Raw genomic sequence first — 19,189 nt, 5'->3', positions numbered from 1 at the left:
TGCCACCTCTCAGTGCCCAGCAGTGTCACCTCTCAGTGCCCAGCAGTGCCGCCTATCAGTGCTCATCAGTGCCGCCTATCAGTGCTCATCAGTGCGGCATATTAGTACCTCCTCATCAGTGCCACCTCATCAGTGCCCATAAGTGCCACCTCAGCAGTGCCCATAAGTGCCACCTCATCAGTGCCCATCAGTGCAGCCTATCAGTGCCCATCAGTGCCGCCTCATCAGCGCACATCAGTGAAGGAGAAAAATTTATTTATTTTCAAAATTTACTCGCAAATAATAAGAAAAACTTTTTTTTTTTCTAAATTTTCTGTCTTTTTTCTTTTTTTTTATAAAAAATAAAAAACCCAGAGATGATTAAATGCCACCAAAAGAAAGCTCTATTTGTGTGAAAAAAATGATAAAAATGTTATATGGGTACAGTGTAGCATGACCGCGCAATTGTCATTCAAAGCGTGCGAGCGCTGAAAGCTAAAAATTGGTCTGGATGGGAAGGGTGTTTAAGTGCACAGAAGGCAAGTAGTTAAAAAATAAGGACATTTCTAAGTGACTCCAAACTTTTTGAATGGATTAGTATTGTTGCATTTCAGAGCCATAAATTACAGTTTTGAAGGAACATTAAAGCGGAGTTCCACCCAAAAGTGGAACTTCCACTCATTTGCTTTCTCCCCCCCCCCCCCCCGGTGCCACATTTGGCACCTTTCAGGGGGAGGGGGAGGGGGGAACGGGTACCTGTTTTTGACAGGTACCCGTTCCCCACTTCTGGGAGATGGCGCCGCGGCGCTGTCCCTCAGGAGGTTTGGCCCCCTCCTCCTTCCCCTGCCGCCGAGCCAATCTGAATGCGCAGCTCGCTTCGCGCATGCGCATTAGGGACCCGCCGGGGAACCCGTAAGGCTTCACTGCCGGGCTCCCTCACCGGCAATGGCGGCGGCAGCATCTGACAGCCAATGGAAACATTGGCTGCGGTGCCGACATCGCTGGACTCCAGGACAGGTAAGTGTCCTAATATTAAAAGTCAGAAGCTACAGTATGTGTAGCTGCTGCCTTTTAATTTTTGGAGGGGGAAGCTGGAGGCTGGAACACCGCTTTAATAATGACATTACATACAAATGGATATAGAATTTCCTGTGCACCATAGATCTATTTCACCAAAGTTCATTAATTAAACTTATCGAATTTTGATGACTATATTGACATTTGCTTGCTGGCAGAAAATTACTACTTTTTTTAAATCTACAAGAAGTAACTGCTGGAAAAGTACAAATAGCAGAACTTAAAAGGGCATATATAGTCAAGTCAGTTTTTTTAGATATATATATATAAAGAGCTAAGCTTGATATAAAAATGTTACTCACGTGTGTTAGACTGGGTTTTACTTCTTATGTTTCTGTAATGTGCACAGTGCAATGTGTCCATTTCATGAATATGCGTTTCAGCACACGGTTATGCATTGTGGTGCATGCACCCTTTTTTGGTGCCCAAGGTTACCTATTTTCTGCCCTAACACCATGCACAATAATATGCTGCAACAGTGTGAATGTAGCCTTAATGTTCTAGAAAAGCTTGTGTCAGTACATCATTTTAATTGTATATGCATATTGTGTCAACCATTTTTGCTGGTTTTTACTGTTTGCTTTCTTCTTTGCAGAACTATACAATACTATAGCTCCTGCTCACAAGTCTGTGAGTCAGCCGACTCACTTAAAAGAATGACCTTCCAGAGCCACTGAAATCCTATCGCAACAGTTGCTAAGCAGGTTAGTTGCATGAGGCTGAGCCAAATACAGAGCTTCCTCTAGACAATAATCTACAAATGTCTGTATTTAACAGAGTAACTAAAATATTGTATGAAAAAGCAAGCATTTAACATGTGAATGTCACATCAAAATGGACTTTAAAGTGTTTCTAAATCCACAACAGTAAATTCAGTCTGTATGTGCAGTGAGACATGCTTGTTATACTCACTGTGGAACCTAAGAGGTTATTCTTGCACATTGTATAAAAAGGGCTGTTTGATCCTGTCTTCTCTGATCCTCCCCTTCTTCAATAGTCCCTAATCCATCTCCTGATAGAACAGATCCTTGGAGGCATTCTCCACATGCTTCGTTTAATGTATATTGCTAGAGAGGTTTTTTTTTTTTTTTGGAAAGGTGTATGTGATCAGCACGAGACCAATCAGCGCTGTCCAGACAGAAAGTCAGGGGTCATGCAGCCTCATAGGCCAGTCAGAGGAGAAAGAAAACTCCTCCTACAAGCTTTAACCAGTGCTCATTCGGACACAGATGGAAGTCACAAGACTGCTACCATATATACTGTGGATGAGAAAAGGTATTGAGCAGTTTATATTTACTAAAATAATTGCATTTCCCTATTCTGTGTACTTTGAGAGACCAGATATAGTGAATGCAGGATCCTGAGTTTAGTATGATGCTTTGCTTTCTTTTTACAGCAGACCTAGCTTTAGATATATTTTTTCATATTAAATACATGCGTGCTAAGTAACGTGCAAGTGAAAAAACAGTATTTATTAACTCTATATTTTCTACCAAGAAGCTGGTCCAAGGAAGTCAAAAAACATGTATCGTCCAGTGCATCTTCTTGGGTGTATATACTGCCCAGCCTTTCATGATGATGTCTCTCAGTGATAGACTGACCAGTGTAAAAATGCATCACACTCAAAAACTTTGTTCCAAACTGTACTGTGTATATATATATATATATATATACACATATATATATATATATATATATATATATATATATATATATATACATACATATACATATAGTCTGTATTTGTATGTGGCAGAAATGTGTAAAGGTACAAGAATATAAAAGGTGTGGACATCTAACTATGCCAAGCATCACTGTTTATTCAATCACATGTTATTAACCGCACATGTTTAACCCTACATGCATATGTACTCTACATAAGTTGGAGAAATTCATGCCAAATTCGTCTGCCATGGGTCATGTTTAATAAAATTGATTCACAGCATGCGTAATAAAAAAAAAAAAATAAAACTCTTCCCCAGCATATCATGGCTGTTAATAGTGGAGGTGAGCTCAGATATTCCTGATTCGCAATATTCCTAAAGTGATCCTTTTCCTTCAGGTATCACATCAAACAATACCTGTGCATAGATAGTGTTTTTAGCTCTTTATTTTGTCCTTTCTCATATCACAGCTCACAGCTCTATAGCAGTCATTGGAAAGCAGCTGTGAAAACTCAGTGTGAAAATTAACTTTCTCTTTAGAAGTCTAATGTCCATGAAAGAGGCGCTGCAGATGCTAAGTTTATATACAATGAAACTAGAGGTAGATGAAGCAGAACTTCACTCTCTCAAGAAACATTGGCTAGTTTTAATCATTATGCTGCTAACATTAGTAAATAGATAGAAAAGTATATTATATTTACTTTTTTTACATCTCCTTAGTTACTTCCAGGTTTCCAGGCCTAGGTATACATCCCAGAAGTCTTCAGGAGGGGAGGAGGGGTGACCTCAGCTAAGCACACACTCCTGCATGCATGCCTGGTCTAAGGGAAGATGGATTCCAGGAGGTAAATGCTACATGAATCATCTACTCTTACTCATTATGGCCACGGACAGAAATGCTAGGGAGGTGTTTTTCAAAGTTATTTCTCAGCAAAATAAAGCATGGAGTCAAGGATAGATGGGTGAATTTGCTGTAAATATTATAAATTAATTAAACGGCATTTTTAGTTTCTGATGCTCAGATGCTGTGTAGTTACTCTTTAAGACCAACACCAAGCTGGCATACAAAGATAGGCATGGTGCCTGTCTCTATACACTGTTTAGCAGAGTGGCATGTTTGCTGCCATCGCTACCTCCTCCCCACCTATCACTGGTTGTCACAGATGCTGTTGGCTTAATAGCAAGCAGTGACACTGACAGTTGGCAGAGCCTAATGGGGAAGCTAAGGAACTAGTTCCCAATCAGGTCCATTCTCTTTTTCAGAATGACTGTAGGCAGTGGACAGATTCTATAGCCAATAACAATAAATGTTTTAGGGGACTGTCAGACTGTGAGCTTGCTATAGAAGTTGTTCGAGACTGGGGGGCAGGCTTCAGGAGAGAGTCATGGACTGGAGAAATATTACATGAGGCTGCTAGAAATCACTACTATAACAGGGCAATAGGGAAGCCCACATTAGTGTCTGTAGGGGCCACAAGGGGTACACAAGAAATGCCAAGGGGCCGTATGCAGCTCCCAGGTTGCAAGTTGGGCACAGGGATATAGACACTCCCGTGTCCCTCTGCATGAAAAATGAAAATTGTCTGTGCTTGCCCTAAGTTAACATACCTGTTTCCAACTTTGAGACATTCGTCATGCAGTGGCAAGTTCATGTCCTTCTGAGAGCTTATTTTCCATCGATTGTACTCAGGTGTGAGGTACAGAGCATTCTTGGACTTTCATGGATATGTAGCACCCCCCAACCTCCAGAGGCCTGGTGGTGACCCCCAGAGACAAGGAGGGCCAACATTCCTCCTCTGGGCGCAGGTACTGGGCATGATGGGTGGTGTACAAGGTAGAAAGATGGGCGCCAGTCACTTTTATGCTTAAAGAAAGAGAAATGTATGTCTCACAACAGGAAAAATGTGGGAGATATACGTAGGGCACAGGACACCCTTAGTCAAAAGCAGCAGATTGGCAGACTATTTAGACAAAAATGTAGAAAAGGTAGACAGCACAGAAAAAGAACCTTTAAGCTGGAACCATCAATCTGTACTTTGTAGCATGAGCTGTCTCCTGTAGCAACAATTTTCAACTCACAGAAGGTGCAGGAACTCTCTGGATAATTCAATTTTGACGCTTTCCCAGGCTCTCCATGGATCCCTGGTTCATGGCAGAGTAACCTCTGGTACTTCATCTCAGGTCTCCATCCTTTCCTTCATGCTTCCAGATAGTGAGCAGTCTCTCCCTTACAAAGCCCTGAGAACATGGCTAGGCCTTAGGCTTCAGGCCTACCCAGCAGGAGCTGTTCCTCACATACCCATCCAGACCGTAGTCTGGACGGAAAAGGACCAAGATCACCTGTCTTCCCCCAAATAAATACCTTCTCCCAGCATGCTCAGCGATCAGTATGATTGGCTGGGAGAGGTATACATATTCATCAGTTAGACTCACTGTATTTCATCACACTAATGCCAAAGGTAACAGTGCCACCTATTGACGAAAGAGGGAAAACACAGCTAAACCAGGCTTAGGAGGAAAATCCATTGATCACAAAGACTACAAATTAGCCAGGCTAGCTACCACCTAGCACAGCTAAATTTATTAGCAACCCTGTTTAGGACAAGGGTGCTACAAATAGATAGCAATGTCTGCTACTGGTCATGACGTGTGGAAGTGTATATATGAACCATTGTAAACACTGCATATACTGCTTGTGTGGAAGCCCAGGACTTCTACCATTTGTACATTTAGTTTCCCTGGTAACAAAGCTCAGAAAAGTCCCCTTGACAAAGAGAAGTCTGAGAAAAATCACTATACATGAGTGCAGATGCTCACAGGAGAAGTGCTTTATATCATTCATTTAATATTACACAGAGTCAGAATGACATTCTTTAAGGTAATCACATCCTGCACACTTTAAACGCACTAACCCTCTTGTATACTAAGTGAAGGCAATGCCTATAACAACCCATTTTTAAAGAAGACATATTGCAGATTAGGGAATTAAAAGAAACATTTGCATCTTTCTTTTAAGAAAACAGCAAGAGAAAAGCACTAATAAAGGCTGAAAGGGATTACAAGTGCAGTCTCTATTATTACTGTACAAGAGCTTGAAAGCAGGAGAAGGCTCATCTGAGGTTAACAACATAATACCCAAGAAGTGTCTTACATGGTCTAGGTCATTGGTGGTCAACTCTCTTGATACACGGGCCTCTAGTGCTGTTCTTGACATTACCAATGGGTAACACATAATATGTAGCAAATATAATACTACCGAAAGCTGTCAAAGACTGCAGACATGTTTTAGGAGATGATCAGAGGCTAAGCATGCTATAGGAGTTCACAGAGACCGGGGGCTCGCTGTAGGAGTCAGTCGTAGACTATAGATTATAGACACGCTACATGAGAAGTTACATGAGACAGATATTACAGCACTTTTACAAATTAATGCTTCCATGTTTTTGCTTCTTACAGACTCCTTAAAATGACTTCTGCCACATTTGATATCTGGTGTGACCAAGCCCCCACTAGGATCACTGGCACACAATCAGGTCCAGTAAGCAAAATATAGCTAATCAAAGCAACCAGTTGAAAGACAACTTTTACTGCTCTCTCTACAGTAAAATGTGAGCATGTTTTGTATTTGCTTTATCAGCAGTGGATAATAAACTGTTGCATGAAAATTTCAAACTCACCTGATTGGCGTTGATGCCGTTCTTTCGTAGTCCACGAAAACAATAATTTGCGCTCCATATGCGAAGAGATTTTAGCAAACCGCTCTAAAAATGTTTGTATACTGCTATAGTCTCTAACTGTGTATGGTGAGTTTTAATAAAGATTACCTGGGACTTCCTAAATTCAGGTTTTCTGTTGTGTCAACACCTCCTATCATTTACAAAAGCTGCAGGTGCTCCTAAGATCTAATGTATTTCCATTCGCCTGACAAACACAACATCCGGCTTATCACCTCTGAGCTCCGAATGCAGGTCTGTCGGCTGCCTTGTGTGCACTGTACTCTGGGGAAGATAAGAGTAGACACTCTAGGTACACACAGGAGACTAATGATAAAACAATATGCAAAACTAAACATGTTTACATCATGCTCTGGGTCACTGGCACCTGAACATTTTAAATGACGTGATGCGGTGCACTGGGTTGATTCCCTGGATGCAGATTACAGACTGGAATCCCCATAATGAGTACAACGCTGGGACTGAAAAAACAGTACAAGGTAAAAACAGTACAAGCATACAGCATTATGACAAAGAGTGTGGAAGAGACAAAAAAAAAGATTTTTTTCAGCTACTGTCTGCTTTAAAAGCTTTGAAACTCTAAACATGCTTTCGGCCTGGTAGGATTCAGGAGGGAAGGGGGGGGGGGGGGTTGGGGGCGCTCACTCATCCCATCTTCCCCCCTTTCCTGACCTGCCAGGCTGCATGCTCTGGTAAGTATGGTATGGATTTTGGCATAATTTTAAATGGTGACATGTTTTGTTTACATTCAGCTGTTAGTGGGGAACCCGCTGACAGCTGATGAGTAATCTATTGTTAAGGATGCAGCGGCCGGCTTCCCGGCACACTTCTTAGCAACCACCTCAATGTGGTTAACGCAAAATTCTTAGTGAATTGCACTTTCAAAACTGATTTACCGCATTTTATTGGCCGCTATTTAACTCTTAGTGAATTACCCCATTTGGCTATTGAGCTTTGTCTTTCTGTGATTGGGCCCTACAGTCCCTGTTGGTGATCTATCATGGTCCTCCATGGGCAAAATTATACTTTCAAAAGCTCATAAGCGTTACATTTTTTCTGTAAAGCAGTTGTTGACTTTCTGAAATGACTCTTTAGGGTACCTGATCTTGGTTTCTAGTTCACATTTGGATATTAATAATCAGAATGCCAGTATCAAAATCAGTTGGACAAAAAATGGCAAAAATGGCAAGTGGCTAAGAATGAGCCTGTTCTGACTAAATTCAAGGCCATAAGCTTTATCTCCAACAACATATAGGTGATCTATGTACCCCTTGCATCGATGCAGACAGTTTAACTCAATAAATAAACTCACATGTCGAGGAGACAGACGATGAAGCCTTTCGAATGTTCAGTTTGATAGAGGATACTTTTAGGTAGAAAAACATTAATGTTGTAAGTCACATGGAAAGATGTCTACAGCATGACAGGATATAGTGGAATGATTCCAGGGAGAAGGAAGGGGAGGGGATATACACAAGTACGGTGAGAGAAAGAGCTCAGCTTAGACAGAAGAACACAGCTTTAAGACACAGCGCAATGATAAACCAAATAGTGTAACAAAACACTCCCTGTCTGAAATCTTTAGATTTCATAACCTTAACCCTCAGTCTACTAGCAGGGTCCAGTGGACCCTGTAGGTAGTTTGTGTTGTGTTTATTTAATGAAATTTATTATTATTAATTCATAAAAAATCATGACTTTTTTACTGCTAATTATACAGTTATAAATCTAAAAGCATTAATTTTTTGTATTTACACTTTTTCTGTAAATTCTAATTATACCATCATACACTGTCACAGTCCATCGGACCCTTGTTGTCCTTCAATGGTTTTTCTGTTATGACTCATCAAGTCACATGATTACTGTACTGCACTCTGTGAGCCATTTTTAATCTGCAAGTTAGGACATATTTCTGCATGTTAGGACTTGCTTTCTTAGCTTTTAAAGATTTGTTATGCTTTCCTGCTAAAAAATTACTGGAGAAGAAAATCACAGTTGTTGGAACAATTCGTAAAAACAAAAAAGAACTGCCCCAAGAATTTGTGACCACAAAAAACCAAAATGTCTACTCTGTTTGCTTTCCAGAAAGATGGGATGATTGCATCATACTGTCCCAAGAAAAACAAAGTTGTTACCCTCTTGAGCTCTATGCATTCCCAACCTACTGTTCAAAACCGAGAAGACAAAAAACAGAGAATAATTCAGTCATACAATGAGACAAAAGGAGGTGTCGATACGTTGGATCAAATGGTTCATTCTTACAGTACTAAACGAATGACCAGAAGATGGGCAATGGTTATATTTTATAACATGTTGGATGCTAGTGCTATCAACGCCTACATTATCTGGATGTCACTAAAACCAGACTGGAATGCAAGTAAATCGCACAAAAGGAAGGTTTTCCTTAGACATCTTGGGAAAGCACTGGCTGGAGTATCTGAGGGGCCTGACATTCCTCAAACTTCTACCTAAGAAGAATCACCAAGAAAGAAAGCACATTGCAGTATCTGCCCTACCAGCAAAGACAGAAAAACTCGAATAGTGTGTTGTGTGTGTTAAAAAAAAAAAGTATGTCAAGAACATCTGAAAGTGGTGTGTTTGAACTGAGGACAGTGAAACTTTTTCATCATATTAGCATAACTTTCTAACTACCTATGCCCTTCTCTCAATTGACAATCTCTTTATCATTTTTATCGTTATCTGTAAATTTAAAGTGCAACATAATATAGGACGAAATTATCTTCACAGTTAGTGCTCATAATATAGAGAATACACTTTATTATCACCAAATGAGTAAACATTTCTTAGTATTTCATGGTTATTCAATATTTTACTAGCTAAAATTATAATCAAAATTCATAATTACCCCGTTTCACAATAAAAATAATTATACTAAAACTTGATGCAACATTTATTCATTATATGTACCAAACTTTAGTACAGGCCCCTTGGACCCTAGCGATGCAAGGTGGTACAAAAAAAAAAAAAGCCAGTAGATAGAGGGTCAAACTATATATACAATGTATGCAATAGGTCCGAAACTGATGAATGTCCTGGATTGTGTAGCAAGAAACATGCAACAAGCAAACAAACATAAGTTCAGATGGATTGCAGAACACGTAGTAATCTGACATAGGATGTCTTCGGAGAATGCGAAAGTTCCAAGTAGAACCTGTAGTTAGCAGCTTTGTACTCCCCGCCTTGCCAATAGAATGACTAGTCCTTGCATAAGGCACTCACCTGGCAAAAGGAGTACTAACTCTGTAATTGACCCAGTAAAGGTTTGTGTCAATCCTCCCTTGGTTACCTTGACCTCTACCTTCCAGACCTTGTTATTATAACTGGAAATAACTTTAGTAATAAGACCCATAGGCCACTCATTCCAACAAACTTCCTTGTCCTTTAGAAGGATGAGATCTTCAACCTTGAGATTAGGCGTAGATGTGTGCCATTTGTTACCACCTTGAAGATGAAAATACTCCTTCCTCCAGCGATGCCAAAACACATTGGCTAGATGTTGCACCTGTTTCCACTGATGCCTGTAGATATCTTTGGGGTTGATCTCACCTGAAGATATTACAGCAGTCCCGATCTTTTGAGTAACAAGCGAAGCTGGAGTAAGGATCACTGGAGCATCATGATCTGAAGATACCAGCACTAAAGGTCTTGCGTTCACTATGGCAGACACTTCAGCGAGAAAGGTAGACAAAGTCTCATGTGTGAGTAATAAAAACTTGTGGTTCTGCGACATGGAGTCAAGAATTCTTCGTGCTACTTCAATCATTCATTCCCAGGATCTTCCCATATGTGAAGAATGTAGAGTGTTAAACAACCAAGTACATCCATTGTTGGCCAGGAAATTGTCCAATTGCAACTCTTACATGTTTCAAAAAAGTTGGTACCATAGTCAGATTTCAGCTTCTCTGACAGAGAAAAATCTTTGTAGGGCACAAATGAAGGAAGAAAAATCCATAGACTTGATCACTTCAATATATATTATTGGATGCTGAGACAGGTAAACAATACAGCCCACCTTTTACTTTTTCCAGCTCCACCACGAGTTCTCAGAGTGATGACGGTCCATGGGCTTAAAACATCTACTCCAACATAGGTGAACAGTGGATCTGTACTTAGGCGATCAGCTGGGAGACTTGCCATTTGTTGCTGTTGATGTTTTCCTCTTAACTTGTGGCACTTGACGCAGCTAAAGAGCAGGGAGGAGACGTACCTTTTCATACCAACAATCCATAAGCCAGCAGACCATGATGGTACCTTCTGTAAACTGATGACCTTGGTTAAGCACCCGTTCATGGTGGTGACGAACCAGAAGAGAAGTACATTATGTTGACATGGTATGATTATAGGATTCTGTTCTATGCTGCATAGGTCAGATTTCCCTATGGCTACCAACTCTCAGCAGCTGACTGGCATCAACTACAGGGTTTAGATTAAAGAGTAAACTGTTTTTAGACAATTGGGTTTCATTTCTGATTCTCCCAAATTCTTCCTGATACACCTCTTTTTGCACACAACAGATACTGTACGTGCAATATCTGCTGCCATCAAGCCCAACGTCCATGACATATGTGCCAACCATGACACTCTCATTCATTTAGAGCTCTTCCTAAAGCAAAGAGCAATGGGAATTAGGAGAGCAATAGCTCCTACAGCAGATGACCAGGTGGAAAAATGCTCAAAACGGTGTAACCCCAGCTTCTGTTTTGTATTTACAGAAGTGTGGAGTAAGATGTTCACAGTTCTTACTTCTGTATCATCTTACGGACTTACTAGCCTATAGTTGGTGTCAGTAGGGAGCGAGAAGTAGTCCTCAAACAAAAACCTGTCCTGAAGAACTGCTAATGACACAGCTCTGATCCCACAGTCAGCTGGGTTGAGTTCAGTGGGAACATGATGCCATTGACTTGGTAGAGAGAAGCTCTTTTTTTGTTCTACCCTGTTACTGATGTACCCATAAAACTGTTTTGTTTGGTTGTATATATAACCAAGTACTACCTTACTGTCTGATTAAAAGGTGAAAGAATCAATTCTAGTGTCCATTTCACTTTGTATGACTTCAGCAATTTCTACTGCTAGCACAGCTGCACAGAGTTCAAGTTTTTATATGGTATGTGCAGATTTGGGAGTGAGTTTTGCTTTTTCTGGAACAAAACTACTGTACAGTGTGATTCTCCATTATTTTCAGAGGTCTTTAAATAGGCTACTGCAGCAATAACTTCAACTGATGCATTAGAGAAAATATGAATCTCTCCATGGCCAGCAGTTGAAATGGAAGCTGGAACATATCAACATGAGATTTGAAGTTTTCAAAGAATGTCTCCACCTTTCACACTTGTGTTGTTTTTCACTAGGAGTATCCAAGTCCATGTTCTCATTAGATAACTGTCTTAGCAGAATCTTACCTTGAATGGTATCTGGAGCAATAATACCCAGTGGTTTATAGATGCTGTTCAACACTGACGGGACTCTGAAGGGTTTGTCACAAGTTGACACTTGGAAGGTGTATGTGTCTTGTTTGGTGTTCCCCAACAATCCCAGACTTTGCTGTACAGGAGACACATCTTTACCTAAATCAAGTTATTTTAGACTAGTGGCATAGTCCTCAGAGTGAAAGGCATTCATAAATTCTTGGCTGTAAGACATAATCTTGTGAAGTCTAAGGTTTGCTACAGACAGTATCTCCTTAGTTCTGGTGAGAAGATCGATTGCTCCTTTAGAGGTCGGAAAGAACTTGAGTGCAGCATCAACGTGGAAGTTTCTTTCAACAAATTGACAAGCGTCAGATCCAACTTATTCAGCTTAAGGCATTCTCCTTAGCCCATAAGTTGCCACTGCAGGGAAAAGACTGTTACCGAACACATGTGCCTTTAGTCGATTTCACATCTTGTTGATGTCATTGTCTTTGTGCCATGGAAACCTGAGGTAGTTTCTGTTGTCTTCTCTGACATTGAAGCAGTGAAACATTTCTTTAATGTCAGGGATTACTGCTACAGGCTCTTGTCTGAAGTGAATCAAGACTCCTATTAGTTGTTCAAGTTGGGCCCTGGGAGGAAGGAGCAAGTTGTTAAGAGAAACACCTTCATGCTAAGCAATTAAATCAACGAAAACCCTAATTTGGTCTGGTTTGCGTGGGTGATACACGCCAAACGATGAAAGGTACCAGCATTCTTCTCCCTCCGTTAGTGGGGGTGCAGGCTCTGCATGGTCTCTGTCAAATATATTTTGCAGAAAGTCCACAAAGTGCCTTTGCATCTCTGGTTTCCTGCTTAAGTTGCGCTTTAAGAAGGAGAATCTACTGATGGCCTGCTGCTAGTTGTTGGGCAATCTTTCTCTTGGGAGACAAAAAGGTAGTGGAGTCATCTTGATAGAACTCATTGTCTATTATTTTGGTAAATTTTTTGACTTCTATTGAAGGAGCCAGTATATCATCTTCACTGGTTGCATTAAACACGGAAGAGCCGAGGTCTCATCATGATGGGAGAAAGACCCCCTACTGAGGAAGTCGTGATGCGAAAGCATAAGACGCCACACGTATAGGGGATGGAGACCTGGACGGACGAGCGGCGACCCACCAGCACGGCTCCCGAAAGCTACTGTTTTTGGCGTGTACGGTCCGCACAAGCCCATTGTGATGATTCATGTGAGTGCAATTCTACTTTGAATGTGAATCAATTAAAGGATAATAGCAGTATACACTTAGATGCCTCATTATCTTTATTCACATATCATGTCCATGGGATGGTGAGAGATCGATCCAGGAAGTGGCATTTTTTATTGAGGATTCAATGTTGGTTTAATGCTTCAGTGAGGTGAGAAGACATCTGGTGGCTAAACGGTGGTGGTGTCACTTGCACTTTTATATGGAAACATCTATCAAGCACTTTACTGAATTTTAAACCACGGTTATATTTATATTTTAGTGGACTCTTATGCACTTTACTTTAAATGCACTTTATGGACATTATATATTGCACCTAAGAGGAATATATATTGCACTGTAAGCGAGTTTATTGATTTATATGATGCACATTGTCACTTTATTTGATTTTATATAGTGCTGTATACATATTTGTCTATGATGGGAGAAAGGGCTTGTGTTACCTGAGATACCATGTTGCCATTCACAGCTGGCTATCTTCTCTTTCACCCAGTAGTGATGTGCGCATGGCTCAAAGTAAGTGTTTCGGCCATTTGCAGAACATTTGTCTTGAATGACGAAATGTTGGTAGGTCTGTTCATTTTGCCTTTACAGACTTTGCCTGAGATGACCCAACCTAGATCCATGTGTTGGGCAAATGGGGCATCTGGGGGTCCACTGACTTGTCTGTTTACCTTGTGAACCCTTAGAATGTCTCTCCCTTACAGAAGAAGGATCTGAGCATCTTTGTCAAGCGGTGGTATCTCATTTTCTTTTACCTTCAGGTGAGTGTGATGATGGAAGGCAGCAGCTGGAGTACTGCTGTTAGAAGGTATCTGAATTCACTCAACAAATGTAGTTAGGGGTAATTGCAAGTTACCTTTGAGAGAAGATACAATGAGTACATGAGCCCTTCTTCCAGAAACCTCTGTAGTTCTACTATAAGTACCCTAGATGTAAGGATGAGCTTCGCCTTTTATTTCAAATAGATCAAACAGTTCTGATTTTGCATGTGATCTTTTGCTCTGATCGTCTAAGATAGCATACGCCTTTAGAGTCTTTCTGGTTGATCCTTGTGGTATATGTTCACCAAGCATATTTTAGCACAGGACTTGTTACAGCGGTCTTTCTCACAAACTTCAGTGCAGGATGAAGAAATTATGGTGGAATTAGGCACTTGGTCTGTATTCTCCCCGCCATGCATTGACCTGGGAAGAGAGTTAACAGGCTGTGCAGAGCTGGGGGTCAAGTGGATAGAGGGCTTGCACATGTTCTTCAGAGCTACACTCCATGCACTTGATGGGCATATTACTGCCCTTAGCAAAATGACACTCTCAGTTAGGGTTTTCAATTTTTCTACCCTGTTTGTTTGCGGCAAAAATAGTGGTAGGAGTGGGAAGGATGTCAGTCTGTTTCACTGATGGTAGGCCTCTACAGTCCCTCTAGTTGCCCCGAAGACTGGTACTCTTAGGAAAGGGTGAAAGAAGACTGTACTCACCATAGGAAAAACTTGGATCGTTCTTAGTCTCTGCAATATTTCTGATACATTTGCAGAAGAGATCTGATCAGCAGATCTAATTCTTCAGCAGCTGTAATGCCAAGATCACCAATTGCAGTTCTGAAGGCATATTTCCAGCTTCTGTAGTTCTAAGGTTGGTCATCAAAACTTGTGAGACAAGTCTTTGTGAGCTCTCTGCAAAGTATATACCTCACAAACTCTGCTGTCTCAGTTGTCTCTGCCTTTATGCAAGACATTGTTGGCTTTGACATTTTTGTTAAAAGACACAGGGAAATATGGTGCAGCAGATGCATTTAGATGAGTTGCTTGTTTGAAGTCAGTTGATTTAATGGCATGTTGATTTGAGGTTCTACTGATGACAGGAGATTGATGACTTGCTTGCAGCTTGCTCTAATGCTCTGTGACGTGAGAAGGAAGGTTAGGTAGGTACGCATGCAGAAAAGGCACTGGAGTGATTTTGCATCAAGAAGTTAAGGCTTACACGTGATGCTCTCTTGTTCTTCCTTGCAACGAGGGCAGTAAATCTTGTTTGTATCAGAACTGTCACACAGAAATATTGTAATTAGGCTGTGAAACTCTAGTTTTTCTACTGTTCTGACTTAACTACAAGGCCATAAGCTGTATCTCCAGTGACATATAGGGCTTATACAACCTGGTGATCTGTTTATCCCTTGCATGGATTCAGCCAGTTTAATTTGATGAATAAACTTACATGTTGAGGAGACAGACGATGAAGCCTTTTGAATGTTCTATTTAATGGAAGATACTCATAGGTAGAAAAACATTGATGTTGTAAGCCACATAGAAAGATGTCTACAGCATGACAGGATACAGTGGAATGATTCCAGAGAGAAGGAAGGGGAGGGGATATACACAAGAACAGTAAGAGAAAAAGCTCAGCTTAGACAGAAGAACACAGCTTAAAGACACGGAGCAATGGTAAACCAAATAGTGTAACACAACAGAGCCGGCTATGGTGAGGTATGTAATTTCCTCATTTGCATTGACCCCCCCCCCCACTTCCTTCTGGGACCTCTGTGTGTCCCAGAAGACAATGGGGCCATTGAGAAAGCGCAGTGCGACTCACGCATGTGCAGTATGAAACCAGCTGTAAAGCCTGAAGACCTCACTGTGGGTTTCCCTTAGTTGCAATGCCGGTGCCTGCACCTGAGCCGATGGACAAATCAGCCTTGGGGGCCGACATTATGAGATCCCTGGATAGGTAAGTGTCTTTATATTAAGTCAGCAGCTACAGTATTTGTAGCTGCTGACTTTTACATTTTTTTTTTTTTCAGAGGCTGGAATTCCGCTATAATTGGATCATAGTTTATAAGGGTTTTTTATCTTCTTCTGGATTAACTTGGATGTCTAAGGATGCATTTAATTCAAGGTTGAACTCAAAGATCCATCAATGCAACTATTCAATTTTTAAACTATAATTATGTACCTCGGATTACACAGACAGAAATGTCAGAGTGTCTCTGTATACTACAGTACATGATCAGAAATTAACCAACCACATGTTCAGGCTTCCTTCTCTACTCGCTGTACATTGCTTTTGTGAACCTTCAGTAAAACCTTTACTTATTTAGATAATGTTGATAGAAAAGCTGGCTCAGCTATTTCAGCCAAACACACGGAGTACACAATGTATACAGTATGCTGACATTGCAAAACCATCAAATGTGTATTTGAACCAATTCAACAATAATGAGCCTAGAGGTTACCCCACAGGGGGTGTCAAGATACGTTGTAAATTATAGAAAGCCAGTCCACACAAGCCCAAATCAGCACAATTCCATTAACCTATCATTGATTAAAAACATACTGGATTTTTCAAGATTTGTTCATTTCCATCCACAGTGCACTGGGTCTTTCTAAATACATATCACAAAAAGACCACATAGAATAATTAGTAATTTACTCATTGCTAATTAAAATACACTAAATACAACAGTAATTATATTGCTGGGATCCAGTACGCACAAAAGTTAAAAAAGAGTTTACAGTTAGAACTCAGGGAATATTCTTGACAAAGTCCACTATATTTTACCATGTCTGGACAGTCTGGACAGACCACATTTATTAAAATAAGGATACTGGTATATATTAGTAAATGAGTACATAAGAAAACAGGCTAGATGAATTACCTAAACACATATTTAATTTTTTAACACAAAGTGGAAAAAACCCCAGTAGCAGAAAAAAAAGAGCATTCAATTTTTGCCTCTGTCTCCATCCTCTGATGCAGATTGCCATTAGTTGACTGTGATTCACATGACTACCAAATGACTAATCTTTGATACAGCATTTTTTTTTTTTTTGCTTACATCGTTTTTTTTTTTTTTTTTGCTATAAACTGGTGCAGAAACATTCCGAATTTATGTTCAAAATTAATGCCACCTTCGTTATTTCCAGATTACTTATTTATTTAGAAAAAAACAGTCCCCTTCCGTTTTTTGCACGTGATACTTTGATATCCCTCACGGTGCTTTGGGAGGTGCAATGCCAATGGCGTGTTCGGACATATCTGGTGAATTTGTTTTATGAGTCATCATTTTTGATCTTGCACCTACCAGATTGTCTATACCATCCTGAACAGAACCCTCCAGAAAAACCTATTGGAAGCTCTCTTGAAGAAAAAATGGCTGACTGTACTAAATCAGAACTAAATTTGTTAACACATGTTTAAAAAAGAGGTCACCTCCCGGAGAAAAAAAAAAACGATACCTTTTGAGGAACTTAAACCTTGTATTTATTTATATATGACATTCTGGATAATAGATTGTCCAAATTCCACAAAACCTGGGAACTTTGGAATACTCACTATTTATTATCAGATTTTGATTGTACCCTTCTTACTATTTAGGCTTTCATAACCAGACCTTTGATATCTAGTAGTAAATATGGTGTAGCGCTTGTAGTAATAAAATTGAACTGCACAGTCCAAACAAATAATCATAAAATCAAACTAATCGAAATCAAGTCCATCCGAGAAAGATGTGCTCCCCGAAATGAATGCCAAACTCTCACGATCCAGAAGCCCAGTGCATAGAGACCACCACCAATAGATAGAAATGGCCCCTTACCGCAATACAATGATCCCCGCCACAGAGATCATTTTCAGCCTGTATCACAAATCAGATGAACCTTGCAGATAGTAGACCAGCTCGCAGTGATATCCACATCAGCTCCGCTCGGTATATGTGCATGTGTAAAAAAAGGGAACAACTCCCATAGTGAAGTACAGTAACTATTTTTATTAATGCACGAGCTAAAAAGTGGCAACTCACATTTAGAAGGAGATAATAAAGCGTTTATCTCTGATATCTAGGCCCTTTCCTATCAAGCATTGGTTACTCCTTCCTTCCCCCTTCCTCTCTCTTTTGTTTTTATCTTTCTTTTTCCTTCCCCGCACCCTCCTGTCCATCATTTTCTTTGTTTTCTTTCACCTCGTATTTCCCCTGCTGGCCTCTCCTGCAAAAAGTCTTGAATTCCTATTTTGCCCCTTAAGTGCATACACTATTCCCTTTCAAGTTTTCTGCTTCCTAATCTTTAACCCAGAGCGAGATATCCCAAGCACTGTTACTTTTGGTTCCTAATACGAATGATGAAACAGTCTAATGACCTGTATTGGTATGACGATCGATTGCTTTGCTGTGTCTGTTTTGTGCAATTATATTTTGAGATTAATATAAAGATTACAGACTATATCTGTTCATATGTTTTGCTTTCTTTAAAGCGGTATTAAACCCAAAATCAAAACTGTAATATATTGCAGCTTAACAATCATTAGCTGCACCAGTTTTCTTTTCTTAGGCTTTTTGCCCTCTGTTTTCACCTGGTGATTTGCACAGTAACACACCTTCTGTATTGTATTAGTCAGGGGCATATGTACAGGAGTCGCATTTGCTAGCCAGTCCCATGCTCCAGGGGTCCCATGTGGCCCCCTGTACACCTGAATAGGAGGGGTGGTGGGGGTTGGCATATAGAGGAACCGATACCCTCCATTCTCACGGAGGGTATCAATTCTGCTACATGCCGCTCTACCATCCCTCCTATCCACCTTTTTGCTCTGATTGGGCTCCTGTGTACTCCCCCGGCCTCCCCTTAACTCCTGCAGCACTGCCAGGTTTCCCCCTTCCCCTCTCCGATGGCTGCAGCAGGGGACGCTTTCAGGATGAAGAGCAGGAAAAGGGCTGTGTAACGACACCCCGAGTCTGAAAGGGGTTACAGTCGTTAAGGACATTTCATTCCTGAACCCAAGAGCAGTTCCCGGACACTCCACTTAGCCAAATCAGAAATCCATACGAATAATCCCCCCCAAGTACGAGACGAGGCTCTGTATTGAGGGTCAAGCAGGATCGGACTCTTTATTGAAAAGGAATACACATTTTATATACACGTTAGAAGTGATGCAGTCACTACCTGAACAATGACCCAAATCCAGTCCCCAACATCACACAATGGTTACATAACGAGCCCCCAATACACATTACTCTGAGTGTCAATACATCCCTTAGCAGACAATTTACTTATTCAGACAAAAGCAACATCGTTA

The sequence above is a fragment of the Pelophylax lessonae genome (genome assembly GCF_965119305.1).
Source record: "Pelophylax lessonae genome assembly, chromosome: 10".
In the NCBI taxonomy this organism is placed as follows: domain Eukaryota; kingdom Metazoa; phylum Chordata; class Amphibia; order Anura; family Ranidae; genus Pelophylax; species Pelophylax lessonae.
Note: the sequence above shows the minus strand (reverse complement) of the source record.